The sequence below is a fragment of the Astatotilapia calliptera genome, chromosome 23 (assembly GCF_964374335.1).
Source record: "Astatotilapia calliptera chromosome 23, fAstCal68.1, whole genome shotgun sequence".
Classification (NCBI taxonomy): Eukaryota; Metazoa; Chordata; class Actinopteri; order Cichliformes; family Cichlidae; genus Astatotilapia; species Astatotilapia calliptera.
Genome location: NC_137443.1, coordinates 27434681 through 27462535, shown reverse-complemented (window position 1 = coordinate 27462535; position 27855 = coordinate 27434681). Strand labels below are relative to the sequence as shown.

The 27855-nt window shown below is 40.8% G+C and overlaps 1 non-coding gene across 1 annotated transcript; it reads right to left on the bottom strand.

Moving 5' to 3' along the window:
• Nucleotides 1-16272: 16272 nt before the first annotated feature.
• trnar-ccu (transfer RNA arginine (anticodon CCU)) lies at nt 16273-16345 on the bottom strand. Its single transcript has one exon. It is a non-coding gene; the product is annotated as a tRNA-Arg (tRNA).
• Nucleotides 16346-27855: the final 11510 nt, after the last annotated feature.

Below are 27855 nucleotides of genomic sequence, written 5' to 3'. Positions count from 1 at the left end.
GAATAAATACAGTACACAACTGTACAGAATAGAATAAAATAAAATACTATATACAGTAGAATAAAATAAAATAAATATACAATAAGATAAAAATAGCTTGCGCTCGTGACACTTTGTGTGTTTAAAAAGAGAAAGTCAAACAAACAGTATCTGCACTGATGCTGAAGGAGATTTAACTGTTAATATTATCATTAGAGTTATTCTCAGGTAATCTGAGACCAACTTGCCTTTTCTCCTGGTTCTTTTTTCCATTTTTAGCTGCTCTCGACTTTCATACTGTTCCTATTTCTTCAGTTGTCTTGCTGCAAAGCTCTTAAAGTTAAATCCTATCACCGTTTGCACATTCCTGTGTACTGGACAGCAGAGATACAGATGTTTTGTTGCTGATGTTGAGCTGCATGTTCAGTTTAAGTGCAGACACACAAACTGTAATCTGGTTTGAACACAGTGTACTCTCATAAAGGGCAGGCGATGCTAATCATATCTGTGTGTGAGCAGTGAGTGATGCCCTATTCACCTTCTCCCAACTCTGTGTATCTGTGGTGGGTTCATGTTGGGGTGAAACACACACACACACACACACACACACACACACACACACACACACACACACACACACACACACAGACTCAGAGAAGTTGAAGCAGAGTGAGGTTGACAGCTTTGAAGCCTCGCTTGTGTACCAACAGCGTCCTGGAGCACCAGTGACCTTGAGACCTTTCTGTAGCATTTTTAGACGCTGTCATCACTGTGGCCAGGGGAAAGACCACATTTCCCATCAGACCTAGAGATTCATTTCTCATCAGTACTGTCTTAAAAAGATAGGTTTGAAATATGAACTCAGTGTATACATGCCTTAATGCTGCAGTGTCTTTCAGAGCCAGCAGGGGGCGACGTGTCAAAAACAAGTCTGATTATATAGAAGTCTAAGAGAAAATCACCTTACTTCGTACTTGATCTATGCCCTTAGCACATTTTCATGATATGTTTATGGTCCTAATTGCTAATTTCCCATTTTATTTATTACAACATGATGTTAATTTTGTAAATTAAGATCCCCATGAGAGTTCAAAGGGAGGCTACAGCAGGATATCGCTCCAGTCAACACAGGTTTGGGTCAGATGCCATTTACAATTGTGGTCAGATTTCTTTGAACTGTTCTTTTTCCAGGGTGAAATATTGTACAGCATACATGTTTAATGACTTTTTAAAAAAACAATATTAATCCATACAGGGTCAAAACCATACATACAGGTTTAAATAAATACATACACACACTCAAATCCCTTTAGGGGTGGCCTCGTCTCACCCTATTCCCAACATCCTCTGTCACACCAACCCTCTGCATGTCCTCCTTCACTACATCCATGAATCATGTCTAAGGTCTTCTTCTTGTCCTTCAGCCTCACACATTTGTCCAACGTCCTCCAGGGTTGGCTCTGCCTTTGTCTTCAGCCAACAGTTTTCACAGGCATTCACAGTCATTATTAACTGACCGGCATAGAAATCTCAATCTTGATCATCTGAACATCTGATTTAGTGAAGATTTTATATTGGATGCCCCTCTTGAAATGACCCTTCCCATTTATCTGTGCTTGGGCCCAAAACTAGGAGTCCACTGGTTTGTGGCCCCACTGTGGCTGGGTTATCGAAAAATCTCATCTAATGAACTCAAACTTCTACAAAACACTCAAAATTGAGTCAAAAACTTGAAATTTTGAGTTATTAAGTTGAAAACCCTATCCTGAAATCTTGACTTATAGCAACAACGCTTCCATAATCAGCTGACGGTTTGTCAGTTTTTGAAATCTTTGCTGATATAGAGCGATACTAACTTGCAATTAAAAAGTTTCTACCAAGCATGCATGATCTTTGGTTTCTCAATTTTCTCGAAACACGGATGGTTTCAAACAACACTTGGTGAAAAGCAGTTAGTGATTGATGCCACAGTTTAAAGTCCTTTAGCTTTGGGCTTTGGTTTTGGTTTTAAAACATGTTTTTTGGTTACAACAAGATGATACAATGGCTGCTGTCCCCATCCAAGCAAGTAAAGGAGGAACCAAAGCCAAACATGACTTATAGCAGCACCCAGAACCAGAAGGTCCCTCATGAATCTGGTTCTGCTGGAGGTTTCTTCCCATTAAAAAGGAGTTTTTCCTTCCCACTGTCACCAATTGCTTGCAGGTGGTGGTGATGGTGGTGTCCATCATAAATAACTCTTTTGATTCTAAAATCTAATACGTGCATATACACTAACTATAAAAAAGTAACCTCATTATATTCATATGAACATCTTCATACAATGCTCTATAACTGCATATGTTGCAGTTACATGCTGCAACCAGAGACCAGGCAGAAATAAAGGTAGTGTCACATACAGACTTTAGTTCACTACATCATCCACCATCCATCACAGTCCGCCCAAAACATTTTCAATGTTTCTTTTTGTAAGTCGCAACAACAACAACAACAACAACAAAAACATTCCTTTACTTCTACTACTTAGTCGCAAACAACCTGCCTCACCTACTAAATAGCACCACCTTGTGGCAGAAGCTGTGCAGTCCACGTCCAAATGCCCTACAGCCTAGAGGCCACTTTTAATTACAAGGAAACTGAGACACCTTAAATCATTAACCGATCATTGACTATTTGCATGTGATCAAATTAATTAGACACTCAATGAATGGTGGGGCCTTTTATATCTAACAATATTTAAAATAACAATTTTAAAACATTCAACACGTATAGAGTTGTTGTCCTCTTACATGCAGCTATGCAACTATATTGCTTATTATAATTATCATTTTATATAATTATCCACATTTAATGTACAGTACAATCATATATATATTTGACACCCAGCCAAATCCATATACTGCTTTATGTTTTAATAAAGCATTATCCTACAACTTCACTCCATATTTAGCATTAACCTCTGTACATTTATTATACTGGATGAGTAAATGTAGCCGGGAAACAAAGCTCCTCTGTGCAGGAGTTATGCATTATGGCATTATGACGTACCTGCTATGCTTTCTTTAATTACAAAATTATTTGTTCCATAGTAAGCACCTGATAATCTGATCCGACCCTTTAAAGTGGCTCCAATGTTAAGGTTATTGATCGCTTGCTTTAAGAAAATAGAGTGCCCCTGAATAACGTAGATGAAAGCCTGCAAAAGGAGCAACACAAAAAAAAAATCAGTGAAATAGAAGAAGAAAAAAACCTTGGACGCATGAGCACAATCAGACAGAGCGAGTCAACAAACCTGCTTCCTCTCAGCGGCTGCTGGAAAGCTCGAGGCGCAGAGTGGTTTATTAAAACTGAGCTGAGACCTCCAAGGACATTTACGGAGCAGCTTCGCCGTTTTTTTCTTTTTGCTGAATTGATCAACTGACCTCAAAGTTTCTTTTCCTCTGATTCAGATTCTCCTCAAACCACCTGTCAGTGCCTTAAAAGTAAGAAAAGAGCAAATGAGATTCATTGTTAGTAAATCACACGCTGCTTTAGCATTTCTTCCCTGAGCCGCTCAGGTGGATGGGGACATTTTTTTTAATTAAAACTCCAAACTCTGGAGGGATCAGGTTTGGGGGAATTCTTCAGCAGATGTTTTAATGAAACCCCGATTTAACCTTTCGACCTGGCGTCACCCTCTCCCTCCTGAGCTGGTTCGCACATGTTAAACTCTGTGACAGACTGCCGCTGCGAAAGCTCGTGCCAAAGAGCAGCGGATTGGCTCGCGGTGATGTAATATACCTGATGAATGCATCCGACTCCTCCTCCTCTTCCTTCTCCTCGTCCAGGCAGAGGGCCAAGCAGCATGAGCTCATTCGTCCTTGGGAGAAAAAAAAAAGTTGGAGGGGGACATCTTTCATTCCTAAGTAGCCTTTTGACAAATGAAATGGGACTCAGACCTTTTCTTTTTCTTTTTTTTAAATAACACTTGAGAGAATAAAAGCACCGCTCTGTTAAAGAACATTTACGTCTTCATTTTCTTTGGTTTTTTTTGGTTTAGTAAGGCTGATTTCTAAAGCAGCAGAAGGAAATATCTGTGTCTCATTGGCAAAATGATGCATAAAAAGATGCCTCCTATATGCACCTGTTCCTCTGTAAATCATCTCAATCAGCACCTCAGATTAGTGCAAAATGCAATATTAAGGCACGTAATCTGCCTGATTTCATTAAAGTCACATTTAAATCAATCTGCCCTGTGAATAAGAGCAACCATCACCTCGTATCAGCCTTTTCAAATGCTGCTGGATGCTCAGTATGAACCCAGCTAATCATTTATCTTATTTAACACTTTAACAGTCTTTTTGTCTGTGTGTGTGTGTGTGTGTGTGTGTGTGTGTGTGTGTGTGTGTGTGTGTGTGTGTGTGAGAGAGAAAGAGAGAATTTATAATGAGACTCTACCCAAAACATTTCAGCCAAGAAATTTCCAACACAAATCTAAAGCTATAATTTCTCCTAACACACCACCGCTGATGAATTCTTCCAGTTATCCCATGTGGATCCTGAGCTGTGTGTGAGACCCCTTACTTTGTCAAGCACTGCCCTCTGGTGGCTGAACACTTCAAATGCACCAAATCACAGCAGCACCGCTGACTCTTGTGCATCCAATGTAATAAACAGCATCAACACAAAGCGCAAAATCAACGGAGCACACTGACAGTGCAGGGAAATGCTGGCACCTGGTGGCTAAATGAGATATTACTGGGAGATGAAGCTGAAGGTGCTTCGTATGCAGTGCTGGGAGATCTAGACACGGGTAGATTTCTCACCAGAGTAGATATGGTGTTGTTTAAGTTATTCTACAATAAGGAAGCTGAAGTTTGTGGATTTTAATAATGTGTTATTAAAAACAGTATCTAGCAGGTGGAAGAAGAAGCGTTCAAGATGAAAGAGGAAGACCACAGAGAAGCCTGATGGATGTAGTGAAGGAGGACAAGCAGAGGGTGGCAGAAGATCTGCTAGGACGACCTCTAAAGGGAGACACTGAAAGAAGAAGAAGAGCTTATAAAGTATGAATTACATATGACAGCATGAGGTTATTGATTGTGATAATCAGTATTAATTCATCTTTTCATTATTCAGGTAGACGTCTCATTTCAATGGCGACTTCTCCAACAGGACAGCACACATCACAAAAAAACCAAAAAAAACCAGGCTGACATATCCAGATCACGTGGAATATAAGAACAAATAATCCGCCCTATAATTAGAGTTACCGGTAAAATAGCTTTTACTTTTATTTCATTTTTGCTTTGAATTCAGTTTAGTTTCAGGTAATTTCCAGAGTGACTTCAATCAATATTGTATGGAGGGCGTGTGTCAAAGGACAGAATTAGGACATGTATTATCATAAAAGCAAAGTTTTTGAAAGTCTTGTAGATATTCAGTCTCAATAAACACGTCCATCAGTGTCTAATTAGGAAAGCTGTAAAACAATTTCTACCAAGCAAACACATACTAAAACCAAGGAAATTATTTCTATATTTTATTACAGTTTGGTTTTCCAGGTTCACAAAATCGCTTCATTGAGTAAATTTTTTTTTTAAATCTAGTTTTGGCATTTATTTTAATTAACTAAAATATTTTATTCACATTGTGTTTTAGTTTTTAGTTTAGTTTTAGTTAATTATAAAAACCTTGACTCCAACTTCAAAAGCAAGAGTCTGAGGATTTGTGAAAGTAAGATTCTGGGGGTGTCCAAATTCATGGGCTTCATCCTCCTGAGGCCGCATTTGTAGACCGATTACATCACAGCGACACAACGAAGGCTGTCCAAATTCATAGACTCTTCCGAATGCGGCTGACAAATGCTCCCTCCTTTTTCCCCAAATTTGAAGGATGGGTCGGGTGTATCCTTCGTGGCCCACCATATCCCAGAATTCATAGCGTGGCCCAGCTAATTCCAGTTTCCAACAATGGCGGGCGCTACTAAGTTTTAATATTACTCTTATTATTCTTTCTGGGACACAAAATAAACTTTTAACATATTTTCAGGCGCGAATGTAGCTGTGTAAACTTCAAATATCTGCTCGATTTATCAAGACATCACATATTTGCATATTTGCAAATTGCTCCGACATTTTCGGCGACATCTATTACCCACCAGCTCCATAGCTAGCTGGGAGCTTGAGGGTCACTAGAGCCGGCGAGAACGGTGATGTATAAGTCACTTGGATGACCTAAAAATTTTATTCTTTGGCTTTTTTCAGTGTTTTATTTGTTCCTGAGTAAATCGGTTTGGCTGAGATCAAAGTTTGTTTTTACACAGCTGAATAAACGTCAAACAGAAAACTGATTAAACAGAAGTGTGAGATGGTCGAGAATTTACACCAGTGTCCTGTTATATTTTAGATAGAAAGGAGCAGACGGCTGAGATAATTAAAGTCCACTGAGACAGCGGTAATGCAAATCTGAAGGCTAGTCCGTCCAATTTCACAGCCGCTCACTTCTGGTCTACCCGACCTTCTGAGGACCTGGCCCACGTAGACCGTGAAGGACGGGTACTCAGGAGGATGCAGCCCATGAATTTGGACACCCCTTCTGAGAGAGTGCAGCTGGGACTAAGCCGAACCAATAGGCTGTGCCAGAATGGTATGCTATACTATGAATTTTGATATCAGTCCACTACCAAGTGGCTACAGGTCGAGTATTGCTGATACCAATACTGATACCAACTTTACACAATAATTAGTTCATACAGTAAAACACACCTTTCAGCTTTTCGTGCAGTTTGAAACTGGAATGTAAATGTAACCGTCTCTAAAACACTCTGAGTCGCTTCTGTTTTAAATGTTTTGCATAAATAAAACACACTTCACAGTAAACACAAAAATTATTTTGAGATATTTTTCACAGTTCATGCTTGCGGGTTTTTTTTCACCTCCAATAAACTAATTTATTCAACACAATTCAGTGGGCTGATTAAATTATTTGGATGTCTATAATCTCCGCCAGGGCTGCCCTTTGTCTCCAGTTCTGTTCATAATTTTTATGGACAGGATTTCTAGGCGGAGGGCTTTCGCTTTGGTGGCCTCAGAATCTCATCTCTGATTTTTGCGGATGATGTGGTTCTGTTGGCTTCATCGGGTGAGGGCCTCCAGCTTGCACTGGAACGGTTCGCAGCCGAGTGTGAAGCAGCGGGAATGAGGATCAGCACCTCCAAATCTGAGGCCATGGTTCTCAGCCGGAAAAGGGTGGAGTGCCCACTCCGGGTCGGGGATGAGTTCCTGCCCCAAGTGGAGGAGTTTAAGTATCTCAGGGTCTTGTTCGCGAGTGATGGGAGAAGAGAGCCGGAGATCGACAGACGGATTGGGGCTGCAGCTGCAGTAATGCGGACGCTGCACCGGTCCGTCGTGGTGAAGAGGGAGCTGAGTGTAAAAGCGAAGCTCTCAATTTACCGGTCGATCTATGTCCCTACCCTCACCTATGGCCACGAGCTGTGGGTAGTGACCGAAAGAACGAGATCGCGGATACAAGCGGCGGAAATGAGCTTCCTCCGAAGGGTGGCTGGCCTCTCCCTTAGAGATAGGGTGAGAAGTTCGGCCATCCGGGAGGGGCTCAGAGTAGAGCCGCTGCTGCTCCACATCGAAAGGAGCCAGCTGAGGTGGTTCGGGCATCTGACAAGGATGCCCCCTGGGCGCCTCCTGGGTGAGGTGTTCCAGGCATGTCCCACCGGGAGGAGGCCCCGGGGCAGACCCAGGACACGCTGGAGAGATTATATCTCTCGGCTGGCCTGGGAACGCCTTGGTATTCCCCCGGATAAGCTGGAGGAGGTGGCTGGGGAGAGGGAGGTCTGGGTCTCTTTGCTTAGGCTGCTGCCCCCGCGACCCGGCCTCGGATAAAGCGGATGAAGATGGATGGATGGATGGATGTCTATAATCTAATATAATCTGTAGGTAATCACTCTGATAAAGCTGTGATCAGTAACACTTTAGCGTCAACTAATACTGAAGATCCGACATCAGTCATGACTGAAACATTACTTTCGCACTATATTATCACTGTATATACTTTTGCTCTTGGAAAGCACTCTCTTAGTGACCTTTGACCTCTGTACTGGAGATCTGGGTCTGACTGAGGGGCTATCTTCCTCCACGGGTGGTGTTTCATGCCTTTATAAAAGTTGGTGGTGCCAAAGTGGAAAATTCCCTACCAACATGCACCAGTGTTTGCAATGTTTTGTGCATCCATGATGCTCCTCTGTCTTATGGTAGCCTACGTGTCACTGCTAAACACCGCAGGGAGGCGGGGGCGGAGCAACATACCGAACTTACAGGAGTACCAATAATTATCGGTATTGATATCGATATTTGGATTAATTGCAGGGGCGGGCAGAATGATCCAATTATCGATAGTATCGATACCAACACTGGTATCAGTATCAGATCGATACGAATGCATTGGATCAATACTTTTTTCTATCTTCAATTTCCAGAATGAATCCCCCTGAACTGTGTTACATACATTTTTATTATTGTTTTTTTAATGAAAAAAATATACCCAAACATGCACTATGAAAAATATCTCAAGTTTTTTCATGTCACATCAGTTCTTTTTAGCCTGTAGCACATTTAAAAAGCAGAAGCTGACCCAAAGTCCTTTAAAGACAGATGCATTTACATTCCAGCTCTCTTTAAAAAAAAAACAAAACCTCACAGTATTAATATATAAGAAAAGTTGAAAGTATTTTTTTTAACTGTTAACTAATTATTGTTAATAGTAAAAACACAACACTCTCATTTTGTGTTCATTAAAATGTGCCCAGAATGCACAATGATTCAGCTCATGAATCATGGCACACTTCTCTGACCTAGATAAGTTCGCTGTAGAGGTTAAAAGTATCAATATTTACATGGCATCAGATCAATATCAAAATTTGCAGTATTGCAGAGCACTAATCAATCCACCCACCTCTAATGTGCATACAGATGCAAAGATGGCTACTTACCAGCAACAAAAAGGGAACATTGGTTTGCAGTATTTCTGCAGTGTTTAAAACTGCATAAAGCAAAATGACAGACAGCATTGAGCTTGTTCAGGCTCTGGTCAGCAGCATTTAGAAAGAGCAGATCACTGTGTGTCCTCGTCTGGAGACAGAAAAAGAATTTGAGTTTCTGCAGTGTTTAAAACTGATTGATTATCAATAATAATATTTCTGATCAGTAAAAAGCAGCTTGTTACTGTTGGGCCTCCTGGATGTGGCCCGATGAGTCTGAGTGGTCATTACATGATTCATTAAAAGGTTGTGCAGTTCTGTTTTTCAGTTTTTGGACTTTTTCTCCAGTTTAATTATTCTGTTTTTTGGTGAAATCACATTAAACAACACAGTTTGCATGTGTTTACAGCAACGTGGCATCTAATACACACTGCTACGCGGAAGCCAAAAGGCTTGGAAAGCAATGCTTTAATGTATATGCTGTATTTTTAAAAGCTGTTGGATTATTAGGTGTGTAAAGAAAGAAAAGCTATTAAATAAATGTAATGGAGAAGAAAGCAGTGCAATTAAAGAAGTACATAATGTTCTGGGTATCCTTATACTTACAGGGTTAATTTCTCTTTCTTTAGCAGATTTTAAAATTTTTAAAATGGTTTGCCGTATTATCATAGATACTTCCAACTGACCATTTTCAGAGGAAGTTGTTTTTGTTTGTGAAAGCCCTTCTAGCTCAGGGGATGAATTAGTGTGGCTACACATAACAAATAATAATAACTTAGCAAAGAAAATTGTATGTTAAATTGTATTTTTAGGCACTTTGTTACTAGCAGCCTGTCAAAAAATGCAAAATTTGCTCCCATAAAATTAAGCCTTATTAGTCAGGGCTCATGCACAGTAACACTGATCTCATAAGAAATGAGTTTTCAGGTACGTACAATATTAAATAAGCTATAAAGTCAATTACATATCTAAGACATAAATAGAGAAATAAAATCTAATTATGCCTACACTCATCAGCCACTTCATTATGTACACCTTTCAAGTACTCGGTTGGACCTCCTTTTGCCTTCAGAACTGGTAAAAATTTAGCAAAATGCTGAATAACGTTTGATGTAATTCAACCCAGTGATCCAAATCTCAGTTTCTCTCTGGTCCACATGTGGTTTCATGAATCTCCAAATCAAATCAAATCAAATCAAATCACTTTTATTGTCACATCACATGTGCAGGCACACTGGCACAGCACATGCGAGTGAAATTCTTGTGTGCGAACCCCACAAGCAACAGAGATGTGCAAACACAACAACACAAACGAGCAAAATACAAGAATGGCCAACCTGAAACTAATAAATATATGTACAATATATAATAGTGTATGCATTTCTGGATGTGTATACTAAATATTTTCCTACGTGTGTGTGTGTGTGTGTGTGTGTGTATACACATTTTTACAAATTAAATAGTAAAAATAAATAAATAAATAAATAAATAAAATAAATAAAAAATAATAAAAAATAATAAAAATAAATAATAATAATAATAAAATATATAAAATATACAGAGTTGAATATGTGCAAAACAAGTGGCATTTATATACAGTGTGGAGTGCATAATGTTGAAGTTCCAGTAGTGAAGCTGAGGTGTCTATGACGTGTTCAGCAGTCTGATGGCCTGGTGGAAGAAGCTGTCTCTCAGTCTGCTGGTACGGGACCGGATGCTGCAGAACCTCCTTCCTGATGGAAGCAGTCTGAACAGTTTATGGCTGGGGTGACTGGAGTCCTTGATGATCCTCCCCGCTTTCCTCAGGCAGCGCTTCCTGTAGATGTCTTGGAGGGAGGGAAGCTCACCTCCAATTATCCGTTCAGAGCACCGCACTACTCTCTGGAGAGCTTTGCAGTTGTAGGCGGTGCTGTTGCCATACCAGGTGGTGATGCATCCAGTGAGGATGCTCTCAATGGCACAGCGATAGAAGGTCCTGAGGATGCGGGGGCTCATGCCGAATCTTTTCAGTCTCCTGAGAAAGAAGAGGCGCTGCTGCGCCTTCTTCACTGTTTTGTTTGTGTGTACTGACCACGTAAGATCCTCAGCCAGATGTACACCAAGGAACCGGAAGCTGCTCACTCTCTCCACAGCAGCGCCGTTGATGGTGATGGGGGTGTGTACTTCTCTGCACCTCCGGAAGTCCACTATCAACTCCTTTGTCTTTGCGACGTTGAGGGTGAGATGGTTGTCTTGACACCAGTGGGTCAGACAAGACAAGACAAGACAAGTGAGTTTGGCAGCTAAATGGCTGTTCTGCTGCTGGTCACAATGTACCAAAGGTGCTCTATTGTACCAGCTGTAAACAGAGCAGCCCCAGTGGCCTAACCCACAATCCCCCAGGGATTGTGGGTTCGAGTCCCATCTGGGGTGACTCGCAGCGGAAGCGTGCTGATCGATGGATCGAAACCATCCTCTGCTAAGCCTTTTAGTAGTTGTCACTAGAATGGAAATAGTTCATACTGGTCATTGCTAGTACCTCTGAAACCTTTTAGCCTTCAGAGTTGCTTTAATCTTTTCTGGCACAGATTCAACAAAGTGCTGGAAACATTTCAACAACATCACATAGTTTCTGCATATTTGTTGGCAACACATCCATGATGTGAATCTCCTGTTCCACCACATCCCAAAGTTGCTTTACTGGATTGAGATCTGGTGACTGTGGAGGCCGTTGGAGTACAGTGAACTCATTGTCATGTTCAAGAAACCAGTTTGAGATGATGTGAGCTTGGTGACATGGTGTGTTATCCTACTGAAAGCAGCTATCAGAAGATGGTGCACTGTGGTCATAAAGGGATGGCGAGCAACAATACTCGGGTAGGCTGTGATGTTTAAATGACGCTCAGTCCAAATGAAGCAGTCCAAAGTTTGCCAAGAAAATGTCCCTCACAGCATTTCACCACCAGCATCCTGAACTATTGATGCAAACCAGGATGGATCCATGCTTTCAAAGTAAAAGTTTTTCTCTTTGCATAGAAATTTGATTCGATGTTCGAGTTTCAAGCTTCAAGCTTCAGTCGAAGCGTCTCGTGTGGAAATCCTGAGGAAGGTAGTGATAGATGGGGCTTGAAGGAAATAAAAAGATCCCTCTCTCTTCTTTTATAGCAGTATTGTGGTGAACTCTAATGTGTTGTAGCCTCACATTACAATACATTTAACCACACACGGACCTTTAACAGGTAAACCTCAGAGCTACTGATGTGTTCTTACCCCCTTGAACCCTTGTGCCCTCTTTTTTCCCTGTTGCTTTAATTTAGTAATCATTTTAACTGTGTTACATGATTTGTTTTTTGCAAGAAATTTCCTTTTTAGTAAGATTTGTGAAATCCAACTTGAGCCACAATCAAAATGATCAAACCTTCAATTAGTTTTAGGATTTTAACCATTTAAAATCCTAAAAATGTTTAATTATCCGAATTACTAATTTTTTTTAAACGAAAACAACAACAACAAAAACTAAACAGAAAAAAGAAAGAAACAACAGAGTCTTGGACATGTCAGCAACAAAAACGATTTCATTGTAATAACATTTTTTGATACTCCCTCTCGACACCTTTGTGGCCAAAATTCCTCATTCACTTCCATTGCAGTATAAATACATGCACTGTCTAATCTTAGCATTTAATTTTACGGTAGTGATATTTGACAGTTTGAAATCTCCTCTTGCTGCGAAAGTAAAGCAGTTTGATCCTAGAACTTTGTCCTCATTCATGATTTCATTATGTTTATAATCTATTGCTATTTCTTTTCTCTCACTAAGAGTTGTCAGACAGCCTCCTGATTTTCCCGGGTTCTGCTGTCACTTCCCTCCCTGAGCCTGGTTCTGTTAGAAGTTTCTTCCTGCTTAAAGGGAGTTTTTCCTTCCATCTGTCACCAAGTGCTTGCTCAAAGGGGTCCTTGCGATTGTTGGGGTCTGCATTGTTGTAGGTTCTTTACCTTACAATACACAGTAAAGTGCCTTGAGGCAACTATTGTTGTGATTTGGCGCTATGTAAGCAAAACTGAATTGAATTTAAAAAGGGAGGGTTAACTGGTTACTATATATATGGTTTATGCAAGTAAACTATATAAACTGAAAAAGAAGACTGTGTTCCTCTTTGACAATATTGCTTTAAAGAAAGCCAATTTAAGAACCAGTCAGGACAGACTAAAAGAAGAGCTGTGGTTTTGAGACTGGCTCTATATCAAACTGCAGTTGTTAGGGGGTAAACACAGCCTTCCTAGCTTAAATGTTTTAAGTATTCACATCTGATTTCTGTCGTCCTCTTTGCTATTCTGTGATGCAGTATTTAAAGGGTGGGAAACCTGGACTAAGTGAGATGTCAGATTTGAGCGCCACATTATACGTGTAATAACAGTTTAAGGATATAATCCATCACTGCTGTCCTGCGTCACGTCAGCCCGTCGAGTAAGGAGGAGTTGGGGGGGGGGGGAAGAAGTTGATCCGTCTGCCTGGGTCATCGTTTGTCAACGTATTAGATGACAAATAATTGGTCATTCATCAATAACAATAGATGAAAGCTGAAATGATTTATTGCCTTTATGACAAAAAAATGGGCTGGCTGTGAAGATGGTGATGATGAGGACGATGATGGAGCTCTCAGGTCAGCCAAGCAGAAAGACGAGAAGGAGGGTTTAAAAAATGAGCAGATGTTGGAGGAAAACTAAGAGGTAAACCTGGAGGAGGAATAAATATTCTACAGCAGCATCACCAGCACCCTTTGAGAAGTTAAAAAGCTAAATTCTCCCTCTTATCTGGTTGAGGCTGCTCTGCCATTGACCAGCTATCAGGTCATGATGGATCGCTCCAGCCTGACGAGCACAGTGCAATCCTCTTATCGATCCCCTCAGATCCCTGCTTGATTACCACCTCAGTGTGATACTGACAGAAGCCCTCTCTGCTCTCTGCTGCTATCAGGACTGCTGTGGACGACGTTTGGGATTAAAGCTGAAAATACTGATGTTTACACTCTCTCCAGTTTGCGATTGTGCCTCCCAGAATGATCAGTTCTTGGTCATGCATGTAAACAAACAGGATTTTAGTTTTCTATCTCATGGTTGTCATGTTTAAGAAAGAGAGAGGACCATAAATGCAGAGCTGTAGGCGGACATTAATTTAAAGTCTTTTACCGAAGGAAAACCAAAATCCATGAAAGAGCACAGGAATACTGTGGAACACAGCAAGCTAAGGAATAGTTAACAAAGGCTAAGAGGAATAAAGAGGATAACATGATAGAAGGCTAAATGGAAATGAGGGCTATAAAAACTAATCAAGAAAATGGGACTGAGGAATTTAAAACTAAACACTAAGGCTACCAAAATAAAACAGGGAACGCCTAAACAGGGGAACATCCCGGTGTTACCCATTGTCAAGTCTCCGTCCGTGAAGTCAGGGAAAAGTGAAATAAGGAATTCAACAAACTCATTTGTAACTGTAACAAAACACACAGCCAATAAAGAAATGACAGAAGTCAAAATGCTGTCGTACACGTACTGTCATTGCTCCAGGCTTTTGTAATCCTGTCCCCCCTCCTCCTCCTGTGTGCTCCTGCCTCTATCATCTTGTTCAGCATTGGTCCTAATGTGTTATTCATCCTGTTTTATTTTGAAGGTTTGAACCTTGTACTTTTGTGGATTCCTGTTTTCACACTTTAAAAGGTCATAAAACACCTGTAAGATTGAGCGTGTGCGGTGTGCGAGGCACAACCTCGATGGAGCCAACTAACAAGAGACAGCTGAGACGGCGCTGCTGATTCAGTGATTCAGTTACTTCTTGGTGCTTGATGATGAAGTGAAGCTCCTGATTATTTGTGGTGTAGGTTTCTTTTATAGTCACTGATTGCTGTAGACAACAGCGTCTGTCACCAGCCAAGAATAAGTGGATTACAGTGGTTGGCAGGCCCGTCCCCACTGAAACCTCTGAAAATTAGAAGATAAACCTTTTATTTTGTCTGTTTTTCAGTGTATAGGTTTCTTTTTTTAAATTCATCTCCAGAAGAAGCTCCAAAGGCTCTGGCTCAGACTGAAGACTTTCAGGTGCTTTTGTTTGAAATATCTTGAAGTCCAAACGCTTCTGCGTTGTCTCATCTTCGTTTCTAAATGTCTAGGAGAGACATTTTTGTGTTCATTTGTCAGAGTATCTAATAATGTTTAGAGGACGGGAGAAAGCGCCTCTGTGCCTGTCACCGTCATGGCAGCTGCTTCATCTGCGCTGAGCACTGAGCCAGCCAATGAGTCGCAGCTATCAAAAGTCATAATCTCTGTATTTACGTGGCCGGTAGCCGAGCTGGCAGGTCTTCAGTCACAGAACAAACTGGATCCACGACCTGCCAAAGCGGCGTCCGAATCAATAGATCCAGTTACAGTAAGAGGCCGTTTATCTCATCATCTCGGAAGGAATTACTGCTCGCTCAGTGGCTCTCTCGTTGCATTCTGGGAAAGCTGACAGACGCTGGGAGCTCTGTGGCGGTGGCGGAGGGTTGTTGAACGTGTAGGTAGGGGTCCAATTTTGAGGATAAATGATAGTGGATTTTTGTACAGCCACTGGAATAGGAGTTTGCCTTTCTTCATTTATTTTTAACAGTTTTATTTTTTATTTTCTGCTCAGTTTTATATTCATTACTCTGCTTTTCACTGGATTGTCTCTTTATTTGTTGTCTTTTGTCCAATCCTGCGTTTTCTTTTTTAAATCTCCTCTTAGTTTGTGATTTCAGCCTTTTTTCTTGCCCCTTAACAACATTAAAACTTTCCACATTCCTTGTTTCTTCTGCACTTTATCCCCAAAATTTTATTTCAGTGTAATGTTTTTTAATTGATAGTTAAAAACTGCCTCATTTATGATTCCTTAGGTTGAAGTTCAAACTGAGTAATCAGAATGGAGGAGAAGGGGGATTAAACTGACTTTGAATCTGACATAGTTGTCGGTCGGAGTATTTCAAAAACAGCTGATCTACTGACGTTTTTCAATGATCCCTGGAGTTTACAGAGGTGGTGGAACAGCAGATTAACATCATGGATGTGCAGCTGATAAACATGCAGAAACTGTGATGTTGTTATGTCAACCAAAATCTCTGAGAAATGCTTCCAGCACCTTGTTGAATCTGTACCACAAGGTATTAAAGGTGTCCAACCAGGTACTAGCAATGACACGTCCAGTGAGTGTATAAATGAACTATTCAATTCCAGTGACAACTACTAAAAAGCTTTGCAGAGGATGATTTTCAATCCATCAACCTCTGGGTTATGGGCCCAGCACGGTTCCACTGCGCCACTCTGCTAGAAATCACCCCAGATGGGACTCGAACCCACAATCCCTGGCTTAGGAGGCCAGTGCCTTATCCATTAGGCCACTGGGGCTGCTCTGTTTGTTGCTGGTGGTCCTAGCAGATTCACATCATGAATTTGCAGCTGACAAATCTGTAGAAATTTTGTGATGTTTTCATGTAAACATGGAACAAAATCTCACCTTTTTGAAACTGTGTCATGAAGAATTAAGACGGTTCTGAAGTTAAAAGAAGGCCAGAATGAGCAAGCCATACCCAATGAAGTGCCCAGTCAGTATATTAACAGCTATCCAAGTATATTTGGAGACTAATTTCAGCATTTTTACCCGCCCCCCTCCCAATGTCCTGATGCCATTACCGATCGATTTGAGTGGATAAGCCCAGATATTTTATTGTGAAAGTTCAGACTCTAGTAACTTAAATTTCATTCCTTGTTCTGTTTGCTTTTTTGAAGGAAAAGGAGACAACACTGGAGCACACCTAATACGATTCAGTAGGAGCACAGAATGTAAAAGAAGCTTCACTAACTTAAGATATATAAGAGATGACATAAAATGCCTGGAAACAATTTGAAACTGGACTTTTCCTTCATATTAAAGAACACATACAAATACAAACAAAGGAAAAGAGACACATGACACTATACTTCCATACATACTCAGCAACTTAACTGTGAAAGCCTTCCACCTTTCCTCTCTCCTCTCCTCCTTCTTTCTTGCTCCCTCACTCCTTCCCTCCTCTGCCCTCGCCTTTCCTGCCCTGCGGTGTCATCTGGACTTCCTTGCAGATCACGGTCTCCTCTCTTCTGCTTCTCTGACTTCTGTAATTCTGTTCACTCTCCCCTTCCTGAGTAATTGAAGTAATTTCCCACCTTGGCTATGATGAATGTGTCCCACGCTCCCACCGTGCCCTTCTACTTTAGTCGGCCTAATTAAAGAAAACATTCCATGATTGCCTATTTTTCCTCGAGCGTGACAACCTATTATTCTCCCCAGCACCTGATTAGAGAGTTATTATGCTTAGATTTAGATTGATTTAACCAGGCAGCCTAATAAAAGACTACTTGGGTTTTGATTTAAAGTGGGGGAATTGCAGGTTTTGGAGCCAGTCACGGTGTGTAATTGTTATTACTGGTTCATGATATGGTGGGTAGGGGAGTTCTCGAAATTGAATTAGAAAATTAGAAGGTCAGTCTGCATACAACAGGTGACATTTTGGGACATTCTTGCCACGATAGAGCTGTCAGGAGGAGGAACGTTCGTGCACAGATTTGTCCGGAGTGATAAATCACATCCATCACAGCCTGCAGAAACTGACATATTTCTATCAAAGCAAGATTAATCTCTCCATCAGCTGCACAAACGCGGCTCATAATCATCGCTGAGAATTGGATGCAAAATGGGTAAATTGACTGGTGTTTGTGTTGTGTTGCTCTGCCATGGGTTGATACTGTCTGAATAAGAGCCCTGTGGGAGGATACAGACACATAACCCAGCTGCTCGAGTTGCTGCTTTGTTGGGAGGATGATGTGAGTTAAAGATGGACCAAAGGCTTTTGTAGGTCAGTATGAAAACCTTTTGTTAGTTCAGGTAGTGTCAAAACCTGCAGTTCCTCTAGTATTCACCTTGAGGCTGGCTCCAAAAGTGAGTCCATCCTCACAGACTCTCGTGTAAATGCTCAGGAATAAAGATGTTTACAAGTTTACAAGGTACAAATACAATTATGGTCTCAAGACCTATAGAAGAAGCTCCTATTATATCAACCCATCATCCACAAATGATAATATCCCAGACATGTTGTGTGGGATTTAGGTCAGGTCAGCCTCTGGGCCAGCCAATGATATCTGGCAGTGCTCATCCTGTTCCTCCCTGCACAAAGGAGAACATACTGGACCTGCTCATGGATTAAGGGTCTTCTACGGCCCCGTCCAGCTCTCCAGGAGTTGGACCAGGAGTAACCACCTGTCTCCTTGAATCTCCTCCATGCTCTTGAGACCTTCTGGTAATGACAGGCAGTCCAGTTCAGGAGGAATTAGACAACCTGTGTAAGTTCTTGCAGGGTCCAGGTATTGCCTCATGCTAGCAGTAGTGACATTGAGCTTAGATAAATGCAAAACTTGGAGGGAAAAATATCAGTGGCAGTGGCTGTAAAACCAGTCATATTTTGGAGTTGTCACACTATTGCCCCTCTAGTGCAAGGCAACTGAAATGAACAACCCCCCTCTGCTACTTAACTGACCAGATTAATATCCCAGATTTTTTTTTTATCTGGGATATGCATATGGCATAATTTGAGAAGATCCAAAAAACTTTCAATCCTGTGCACCCAATTCTTGTTTCTTAAAGTCATTGTACAACAAATAATTAAAAGCCCAAAACTACCATGGCATTCATGACTGTGATGAATGGACGGAAACTTCTGAACACAACTGCATTTACAAAAAGTTGATTCTGGTAAGCTGGACGTAGCGTTTTCAGTGGGAGACACATTTCGTTACTCATCCAAGGAACTAATTCACCCTCTTCTTTAGATTAAACCTTTTGGCAATTTCCTTACCTGGATGACTGATCGTGCATTAAGACATCTGTATTTAGTGCCTTTCTTAATGGCACTTCAAAGGCTAGATAATACAAGTCTTCATCTGGGGCCTTTCAAGGACTCATGAACAACACTGAAATCTGTGTTAGTAGATGCTTCCAGAAGGATACATTTTAAAACCGTCCCTGAGAATATTTGTTTGGTACCTGCTGCATCTCCCACGTGCTTTCGACCCTCCCCGCAAAGCTGACTGATGGCTGGCACTCTCCGTGGCCTCGCTCAGATCTAGTTAGCATAACTGCACTTACTGACGCGGCTGAGCAGCTTTTTGATAAATGACACGATTAGAGGTAAAATGAACAATTTGACTCGGGCCACGCCCCGAAAGCACAGAGGCTTTACACCCGCTGTCAGAGGGCCGAATCGAGTTCATCTTTCATGTCTGAAACCCAGCAGTGTCGCACACAGGCTGGTGTAAGCTGTCTTTGACATGTACTCACTGTTGGGCTTATTGGCAGTCACTTCTTCACTGTCACTGTGAGTAACGGCCACGTAGCGCAGCGCTGGAGATTGATATATGAAAAGATGAACTGACTGATGGCTTGACTCGGAGATACTGTAGGTGAATGAATGGATATTTTAAACAGATTAAACAGCATTGTGTTTGAGGTTGATAAATAGCACGAGGACAGCGCAAACAAATTAACTGATTAGTTTTTGAGACACTTTTCTAATTGAGAACCGAAAACAAACCTCGGCTATATTAAAAGTCATTTTTGAGATTGTTTATGACATTTGAGTTCATCTGAACCGAATGAAACATGTTGGCTGCCCAGATTAGTTAAAGTTTCTACCTCAGTCTAAACAGATTAAGGGCAGGTCTGTTAGCTCGAGAAGCTGTGCAGCATTTAGCAGTACAGAATGGGATATTACACTGATGAATGATGAAACTCAAAAGAACCAAAAACAAGCGTTGCATGCAGCAACTAAAGGGTACAGTTTAAAATATTGCCGTTGACAAAGCTCCAGGTATGTGATAGATCCTCACAAGGCATCCTCACAATGTTGTGATGAGTCTCAGTTATCACATATAGACAGACGCCTGGTCAGGACCCTTTGGATACCCCTAAGTACTATTTTTCCATGTGCATGGTTAATGTTGTGAATATTATATAAACTACCTGCAAAGATTAAGAGAAAACACAAGTAAAAAAAATGAGAAGAAAGCTCCCAAAAGAAACAAACTGCTGTGAGAAGTGATGACGCTGCTGCACAATCCTGCAGGATTGTTAGCTCGCAGCATTTAGTGCGGCAGCCGCTGATGACTCCGATGCTAAAGAAGGCACTGTGTGAGGCCACTGACTTGTGATCAGACGGCAGTGTTTGACGGTCTGGGTTGCAAACACGTTGGTTTTATCAGTTTAAGACGTTTCTGACAAGAGCAAACACCAGATATTAGCGCTGTAATATAATATCGTTTCAATTAACATTTCAATTTTGGACGTTTTCACACCAAAAACCTTTCTTTAAAAAAAAAAATCTTTACTTAAATTAGTCATTTCTACAATATTAACAATATAGTAAATAAAACTGGGGAATAAATGACTATGTGGATGTCATTAAATGCATCATAAAAAATCATTGCATGAAAAATGGTTTGAACTTTTTTTTCAATTTCTTAGGATTTTTTTTAAAATTTACACATAATAAAAAATTATTTACCTTTTATTCCCCTGTTTACGCCTTTCATTTAACTCACATTTTCATTTCTACATTTATTCAGCCATAATTATGTATTTTCTGTGTTTTTCTTTAAACACACACTAAATAAATCCAACATTTTAATTCATAAATTAATAACTTTATCAATATAATTAAATGGGAAAAAATTGTTGGTCAAATGAATACAAAATAAAACAAACATAATGAAGAAAGTGAAAACTTGTGTATATTAAATATCATATTATCATTATTATTTTTTTTATTCATGCATTTTCTATTGCTGTAGCCAAACAATTTCATTGTAAACTGATAAACATATTTCCGCTCCTTTTTTAAAATTTATTTCTGCACTTTTCTGGTGCACGTTTGCAGGATGTGACCGTCTGCAGGTCTGTGATTGCATCGGCATGCCTGGTTGCCTGTTACAGTATGTATGTAGAAGGATCCTGGGCTTGTCCCCTTTGCAGTTTATTTGTTACATTGGTTATTAAAGCTGTCTGCCATCTGGCAACAGAATGAATGGGAGCAGTCGGCGGCCAGTAAATTGTGCACAGATAGATCCTCTATTTGTCCAGCCAAGCAGCAAATATAGACCTGAAGTGGCAGAGGAGGAATGGAGTGAGATATGGAGGGAAGGAGGGAGCATGCTGAGGAGGGAGGAGGCAGAAATAAGCAGCAAAGCTGAGGCTGAGATTTTATTGATACTCATGCCTCTGTTGATTCTGCCAGCAAGTCCAAATCTGGAATGTTTCTCATCGATTACTGATCAGTCTGATTTTCTGCAGCCTGATCATAGCATGAAAACAGAGAAAGACAGACATGAATGTGACTTTGTTTATGGCATAAAACAACAACAACAAAAAAAAAACCTTGTCCTTACCAGATCTTAAAATTAGATAAATATAGCTTGAGAAGGACAACAACATATTGTTTAACCCCCCTCAGAAGCAAATAATTGAGACTGTTGCTTTCTCTGTGACACTATTAGTCTGTCACATTGTTGTGGAGGGATTTTGGATCACTCTTCCCTTGCTTCAGGTCATTGAGGTGTGCAGGCATTCATCTATGCACAGCTCTTTTAAGGTCCTACAACAGCATTTCAAACAGGACCACGACATATTACACTGATTCTTTTCTTTATCATTTTGTTTTATATTTATTGTGCTTGTCCTGGCCCAAGCTTCAGACAGATGTCCTCACATTTGACTCTAGAATACTTTTATGGTCAACTCAGTGACTGCAAGGTACCCAGGTCCTGTGGCTGTAAAGCAAGCACCTGCACCACCATGCTGACAGCTGGTATGATGTGCATTATGACCAAACATCTCCACTTTGGTTTCGTCTTTTCAAAGGACATTGTCTTCTGAATTCTTGTTGTTTGTTCAGATGCAAGTTTGCAAACCTACGCCGTGCAACCATGTTCTTTTTAGAGAGAAGAGACTATTTCCTGGAAAAGCGTCCAAGCCACATTTGTTCAGTCTTTTTCTAGTTGCACTGTCATGAACATGCTAAATGAGGCCTGTAGAGTCTCAGATGTAACTCTCTGGGTTTTTTGCAGTTTATCTAAACGTTAAGAGGATTGTGGCACTGTGCTAACACACACCTGAATGCTGCAAAAGCTTAAGCTTTTATAGAGGTGCTCACACCAGCTTATGATCAGTTACTCAAGTGCATTTGATTAGCAGCACCTGCTGAAGTTGAGGAGTGGGACATCGGCCACAAATTTCCAATAACGACAAATCCTCGATATATAATGTGTCTGGTTTTGCATTAAAAACACAGAATGTTGTCCAATGCAGTCAAATATGAAAGGGGTACAATCAATTCAAATAATACATCTTAAAGCACAAGAAAAATTGACATTTATAGCTTGGATTTAAAGGCGGAAGACGGTGAAGGGAAGGAAAGACGAGTATAAAAAGGCAGAGGAAGAAAAAGAGGAGGAGGGAAGAGAACAAATTAAATGCTACAGAGAGAGGCAGCAAAGGAATACGAATAATCCACATTGGAGTGAAAAAGCAGGGAGAGAAAGAGAAATCATATGTATGATGTTTATTAAGTCTTGGATAAATGAGACGTTCCAGCAGCCGGCTGGACGATAAAGCCAAACATTAAAAATAAAGAGATGATTTCTTTAAAGGATTTATAGCACTCTAAAGTCACTGATGATCACTCACTGAAGACTTCATTATTCCAATTAATGGGCCCCTCCGCTACTTGACCCGACCGTCAAAATTAGTGGCAAGAAACCTTTAAGTCAGATGGATGAACTGCCACAGCCTCGCCGGCTAATTGGCAGCCGCAATCAAGAGCGAATATGTATCAGGAGAAGAAGAAGAGGTTTAATATATTAGCAGAATAAGAGAAGAAGAAGAAAAATGAGGCTGCGAGGAACATGGCAGCACCAACTGTCTGGATGTCAGTGGTGGAAAAATGGTGATGGGGAGGAGAGATGGAGCAAAAGATGATTAAGAAATCAAAGCGAGCAGAGCTAATGTTTTTGAGGAGTTGATCAGACTTTTGAGCATCATAAACATTCATCTCGGAGTCGGAGTGTTTAATTTTGTGAAAACTGACCAGTTTGGGTCTGATGGATATGATGCACTTTGTGTAATTATATAGGTTTTTTGTTTTTTTTAAGACTGGGTGACACTTTAATTTTGATTTCCATACAAGTACGTATGACTTTAGTCTCACTGCTATTATCCTGCTGAGCGCTTCTTATGTTTAAGTTGTGTTTGTCTTCTCCTTATTAATCAAAGTAATCTTTGGGGCAAACAAAACCGCATTAGCAATTAGAATAAAGTTCTCCCGCTGTTCTGAAACTCAAGCCTGCATTCGTGATCATCAATCCTCGTGAAGTTGTCATTTTCTAATTTGCTGCGAGAATAGGACAGAATAAAATTGGCGGTGGCGATGGCAGTTCTTTTGAAAGACCGAGGCCCTTTATGCAGTGAGATGAAATTCAGTCGCACATCTAATTAACTTGTTGACAAAAAAAAAAAAAAAAAAAACATAAAAAAAACAAAGGCAGTAAGATTTCAGACACCACTAAATCATAGCAATCCGCTCCAGATGTGGTCTGAAAGAAAAGTGGGGTTTGTTTGGATCAGCAGGGTATCCTTTTAATCGTCTGGAAACATGGAAATGGGTCTTATGATGGCACAAGGCTCCTCGGTGAAATGTAAAATGACCCCCACAGGTCGTCTGTGCAAAGTTTGCTTTGCAACCTTGTCGTATACAAAATGGCATCGGGGTCTGAGAAGTAAAGGCAGTCCAGATGTACCATAGATCTCAATTCATTCCAGCAAGCGGTGACACATCAGATTGGAGTAAGACTATGAGAAACGAGTTCATGGTCTCGGTTGCTAGTTTCAAGTCTTATTCCGTAAGACAAATTATGGCCCCATAAACCCCCAAAAATAAGGACCTAAAATCAAGGCAGGATTGAGTGCCAGACCACCTTTTGATAGACCAGACGCTACTGTGTGACATCAATGTCTCACTCATTTCATTGCATTTAGTTAAAAACAAACAAGACAGCCAAAAACCTTCCTGTTTATGGTGTTTATAGCCTCACTTATTAGTTTCAGGTTTTATTTAATACACACATGATGTTTATCCAATAAATTCTGGAACCATTTCAGTGTTTGCAACAGCTTTCAATTGTATTTGTGGTTCAGGTGAAAAGAGATTCAGTCATTCTTTATTAGAAGAACAAATTAAACTTCACTGCTCTTATTCTCGTCTGCAGCCTGCAGGAAAACACATTGTTTTCTTGAATGAGTGAAAAATACTTGAAATATACCTGGGTGGCTTTCACAAGGCAGCGTGTGGGAAGGACTACACTGGATAATAAAGCAGATCGTGGTTTTTGCTATAACCCAATAATTCAAAAATAATTTAAAAATGCTCCTTGTCCATTTATTACGTCAATTCCACTTTTCCACACTGTAAAACTCAATGTTCACTTCATTGTTGTTGTCCAGTCATCTTTCTACCCACCTTCTCCAGCCCAATCAGCCTCCACTATGTATAATTTAAATCACACAACGCACCACCTTCCTACCTTCCCACCTCGGCCTCACGCGAGTCACTCCCACCCTCCAAGCCTCCATCTTGTCTTCACCACCACCAACATCTAGACTCCTGGGGATTCTCCTTAATTCCTATCACTGCTGGGATTTCATTCTGGGCCCTCAAAGTCTAACAGCCGTGTAGCATAACAGATTTCTGTAGATCAATAAAACACCTTCAATTCCTTCTAATGATCTCTCCTTATTGAACTGCTTTTGGTAACTTAACCCAACCAAAGGATGAATTGCACCACTTGGACACTGGTTTATCTCACTGTGTAGAGCTGGTAAGCCATGTCTTATACAGCTAATGGAGAAGGCGTGCGTGACTTCCCCTGGTCTTCCTCCCAGTTTTCCTGCTGTACTAACACGAAAAAAGCCTAAAAAGCCCAAATATAAAAAACGAAAAGCCTCTAACTTCAGTCTTTTGATGAATGCCTTCTCCATAGATACATAGCTATCTTACCAAATATAGCTTTTTCTATGTGTTTTGGCCTTTCATCCATACATACACTGTATTTTAGGTAACTGGAAACAGAACTTCTGACAAACTCCAATTTTTGTGTTTAGATGACAAGGAAACAAAGATTTTGTCTTGAAACACCAAGGCTGTGCGGCCTTATCTCCTCTTTGCTGATTCTAGACTCTGCGCCATCAACAAGCTTCTCTGCAGATAGTCCTGGACCAGAGTGGACAGCAAAAAAGGTTGGGTGTGTTTATGTTGCTAATGTGTAACTGTGTGTAATTTCACAAGGTAGGAAGAATATCACAAATTCTCCATCTTTCAGTTGGAGGATCTGTGGCATATAAAACGGCTCCTGCATGCATTAGTATTAATACAGAGCCTTTGGTACGTGGTTCATTTCAGCAGCAGACTCTACATTCAGGAATACAACATAAAGCACAGCACGCTGTGACAGTTAGAAGCGTGCTCTGCCTGAAGTGATGTGTAGGTGTCGGTACAGGTGACTTCCTCAGAGCAGAAATGAACAGGACCCAGGTGAGACACGAGAGAAAGAAAACACAACCCAATGGCCTCTTCGTGTCCTGCGATCGATTTTTCTCTTTCGGGGGTGAAGAGAGGAAGCACGAAAAGAGATGGGAAAAAAATGGCCCAGCACTCTCGTTCTCATGCATCAGGCAAGTCGGGCATAAAATAGTTCGTTTGGATGGGTGATCATGAACTGGCAGCAACGGGAGGAAGTTTACCAGAGCTAAATGAATGCTCAGCCTCCACTTTCTCTCTGCCTCCCACCCCGCGTTACAGCCATAATTTATTGTAATAATATACCTTAAAATGGTGGCGGGAAAAGAAGCAGGAGAGAAATGGGCCGTCCTCGCGGCGTGTTTACATTGCATATATGATTGTGGGAGAGAGCAGTGTGAGCCCTGTAGGGGGGTAACTGATTGGAAAAGGTGATTCATCTGAGGTTTTTCAGTTTCACTGAGCTTTAGTAGTCATTAGAAGCATTGCTCAGATGCTCACAGGGCTGCTTGCTGTCCTTTTTCTCTGCTCAGCATGGGCTGTCTAGTATTTATTAGTCGCTCTGTTTGCATACTGTGTATACTGTGGTCAGTATACCAGATCACATGCATGCATATTTATAATTCCTTCCTTAAAGCTTTATATTTTGAGTTTCATGCAGCTTGTGTCCATGTTTGCAATTAAATTCTGATCTGTTTCATCTCTCCTTTACTACTGGTAAGGTCACTAAAGGGTCAAATCTCAGGAGTACAATCGACAGCTGCAACTGAGTTACCGAAACATATTTTTAGAATTTACCATGCTAGTCCTGTGATTTGGCTCAGTTTTCTTCAATTCCTCTTTTTGTGCCTCAAATTTAAACCACACAACTGTACGTACTTGCCTTTAAATTGTGTCAGTAATGTTGTCCCTCATTTCTGTGAACCCGAGGATGTGAAAGTGACCAGAGGCGTAAGCTGGCTTGAGTAGTCACTTTCCTCTGAACGAATTTGCATCAGTTCACATCAATATACTCGAGCAATGTGCACATGATGCCACGTGAAAAACATCAATACTGAATTGCAGGCATTTGGTTTGCCTAAAATGTGGAAGATCTCAGTTTCATGACCAGGAGGAGACACAGTTCTCAGCGGGGGTTACATCGGGAACAGCGTCTAGGGTAAAAATCTGTGCCAGATCTGTTGCGGCAAACCCACGGAAACAAGGTAGCAGCTGACAGGAGATCACAGAAGATTCTTCTTCTAGAGAAACATGCCAAGATCTTCAAAGACCAGCAGACAGTGACTCATATTTTCATCTTTTTAAAGCTCGTCAGGACTCTAGCAGAAGCTGATAGCTGGTAAAATACAGTATGTAGGTTATTTTGTATTTGAGCAGCCTACCTACTGCAGTCCTACCTCTACCGTCCCAGAACAACTGTTCAATATCTCTAAACCTCTCTGGTGAGATTTGACACCATTGCGTTACCATTTCAAACCAGAGTTTTTTCATCTTTTGCTAGTTTTGTAAATATTTTTTATTCTTTCAGCTCAGAGCAAACAGTAAGAGTGCAGTTCTTTCAGCAAACCTATATTAGCCACACTGGCCTTTGTTTTATATTTATTATTAATTTTACATTGAACTGCATCACAGATCACTACTGTAGAGTTTCGTTTGCCTGTTCCAGCAGTTTGTTCATGAATAGTTCTTGCATCAAAGTAAAAAAAAATTATGTGTTTTCTTACCCTGGCATGCAGCATGTTTACAGGAAGCTTAAAGGTTTAAGCTGATGAGGTCAGCCATGTTTCTGGTCTAGAGAAATAACAACAGAGACAGTTTTACTGTCACTTTAATCAAAGCTTTATACAGCATGATTAATGTGCACTTTATAGTTTATTATTTAGTCTTGGCTGATCTTGAAACAGGCACCCCTGGCAGGATTGGTGCCTTGCTCCAAGTATTGACCGGAGACAATCCACTGAAAAAAAAAGAAAAGTCCTTTCAGACAAAAGAAGGTGACTTATTTGAAAGCATTTGAGGACCTCAAACACTCCCTTCCTCCATTCGCTCTCCCATCTTGGCCCTATAACTCGTGACAGAAGACATAGAGCTAGTTAAGATCATTTACATCCCGGCCATCAAGAGTTTGAGATGGCTCATTAGCCTCTAGCGTGTAGATAAAGCTCTAAATTGACAAGTGCAAAGTATGGGCTGCTCCTTCAATTTGGGGAGAACAGGAGGAGGGGGAGCTGTGAAGCTCAGGTGATTGATGGTCCTGCGTCC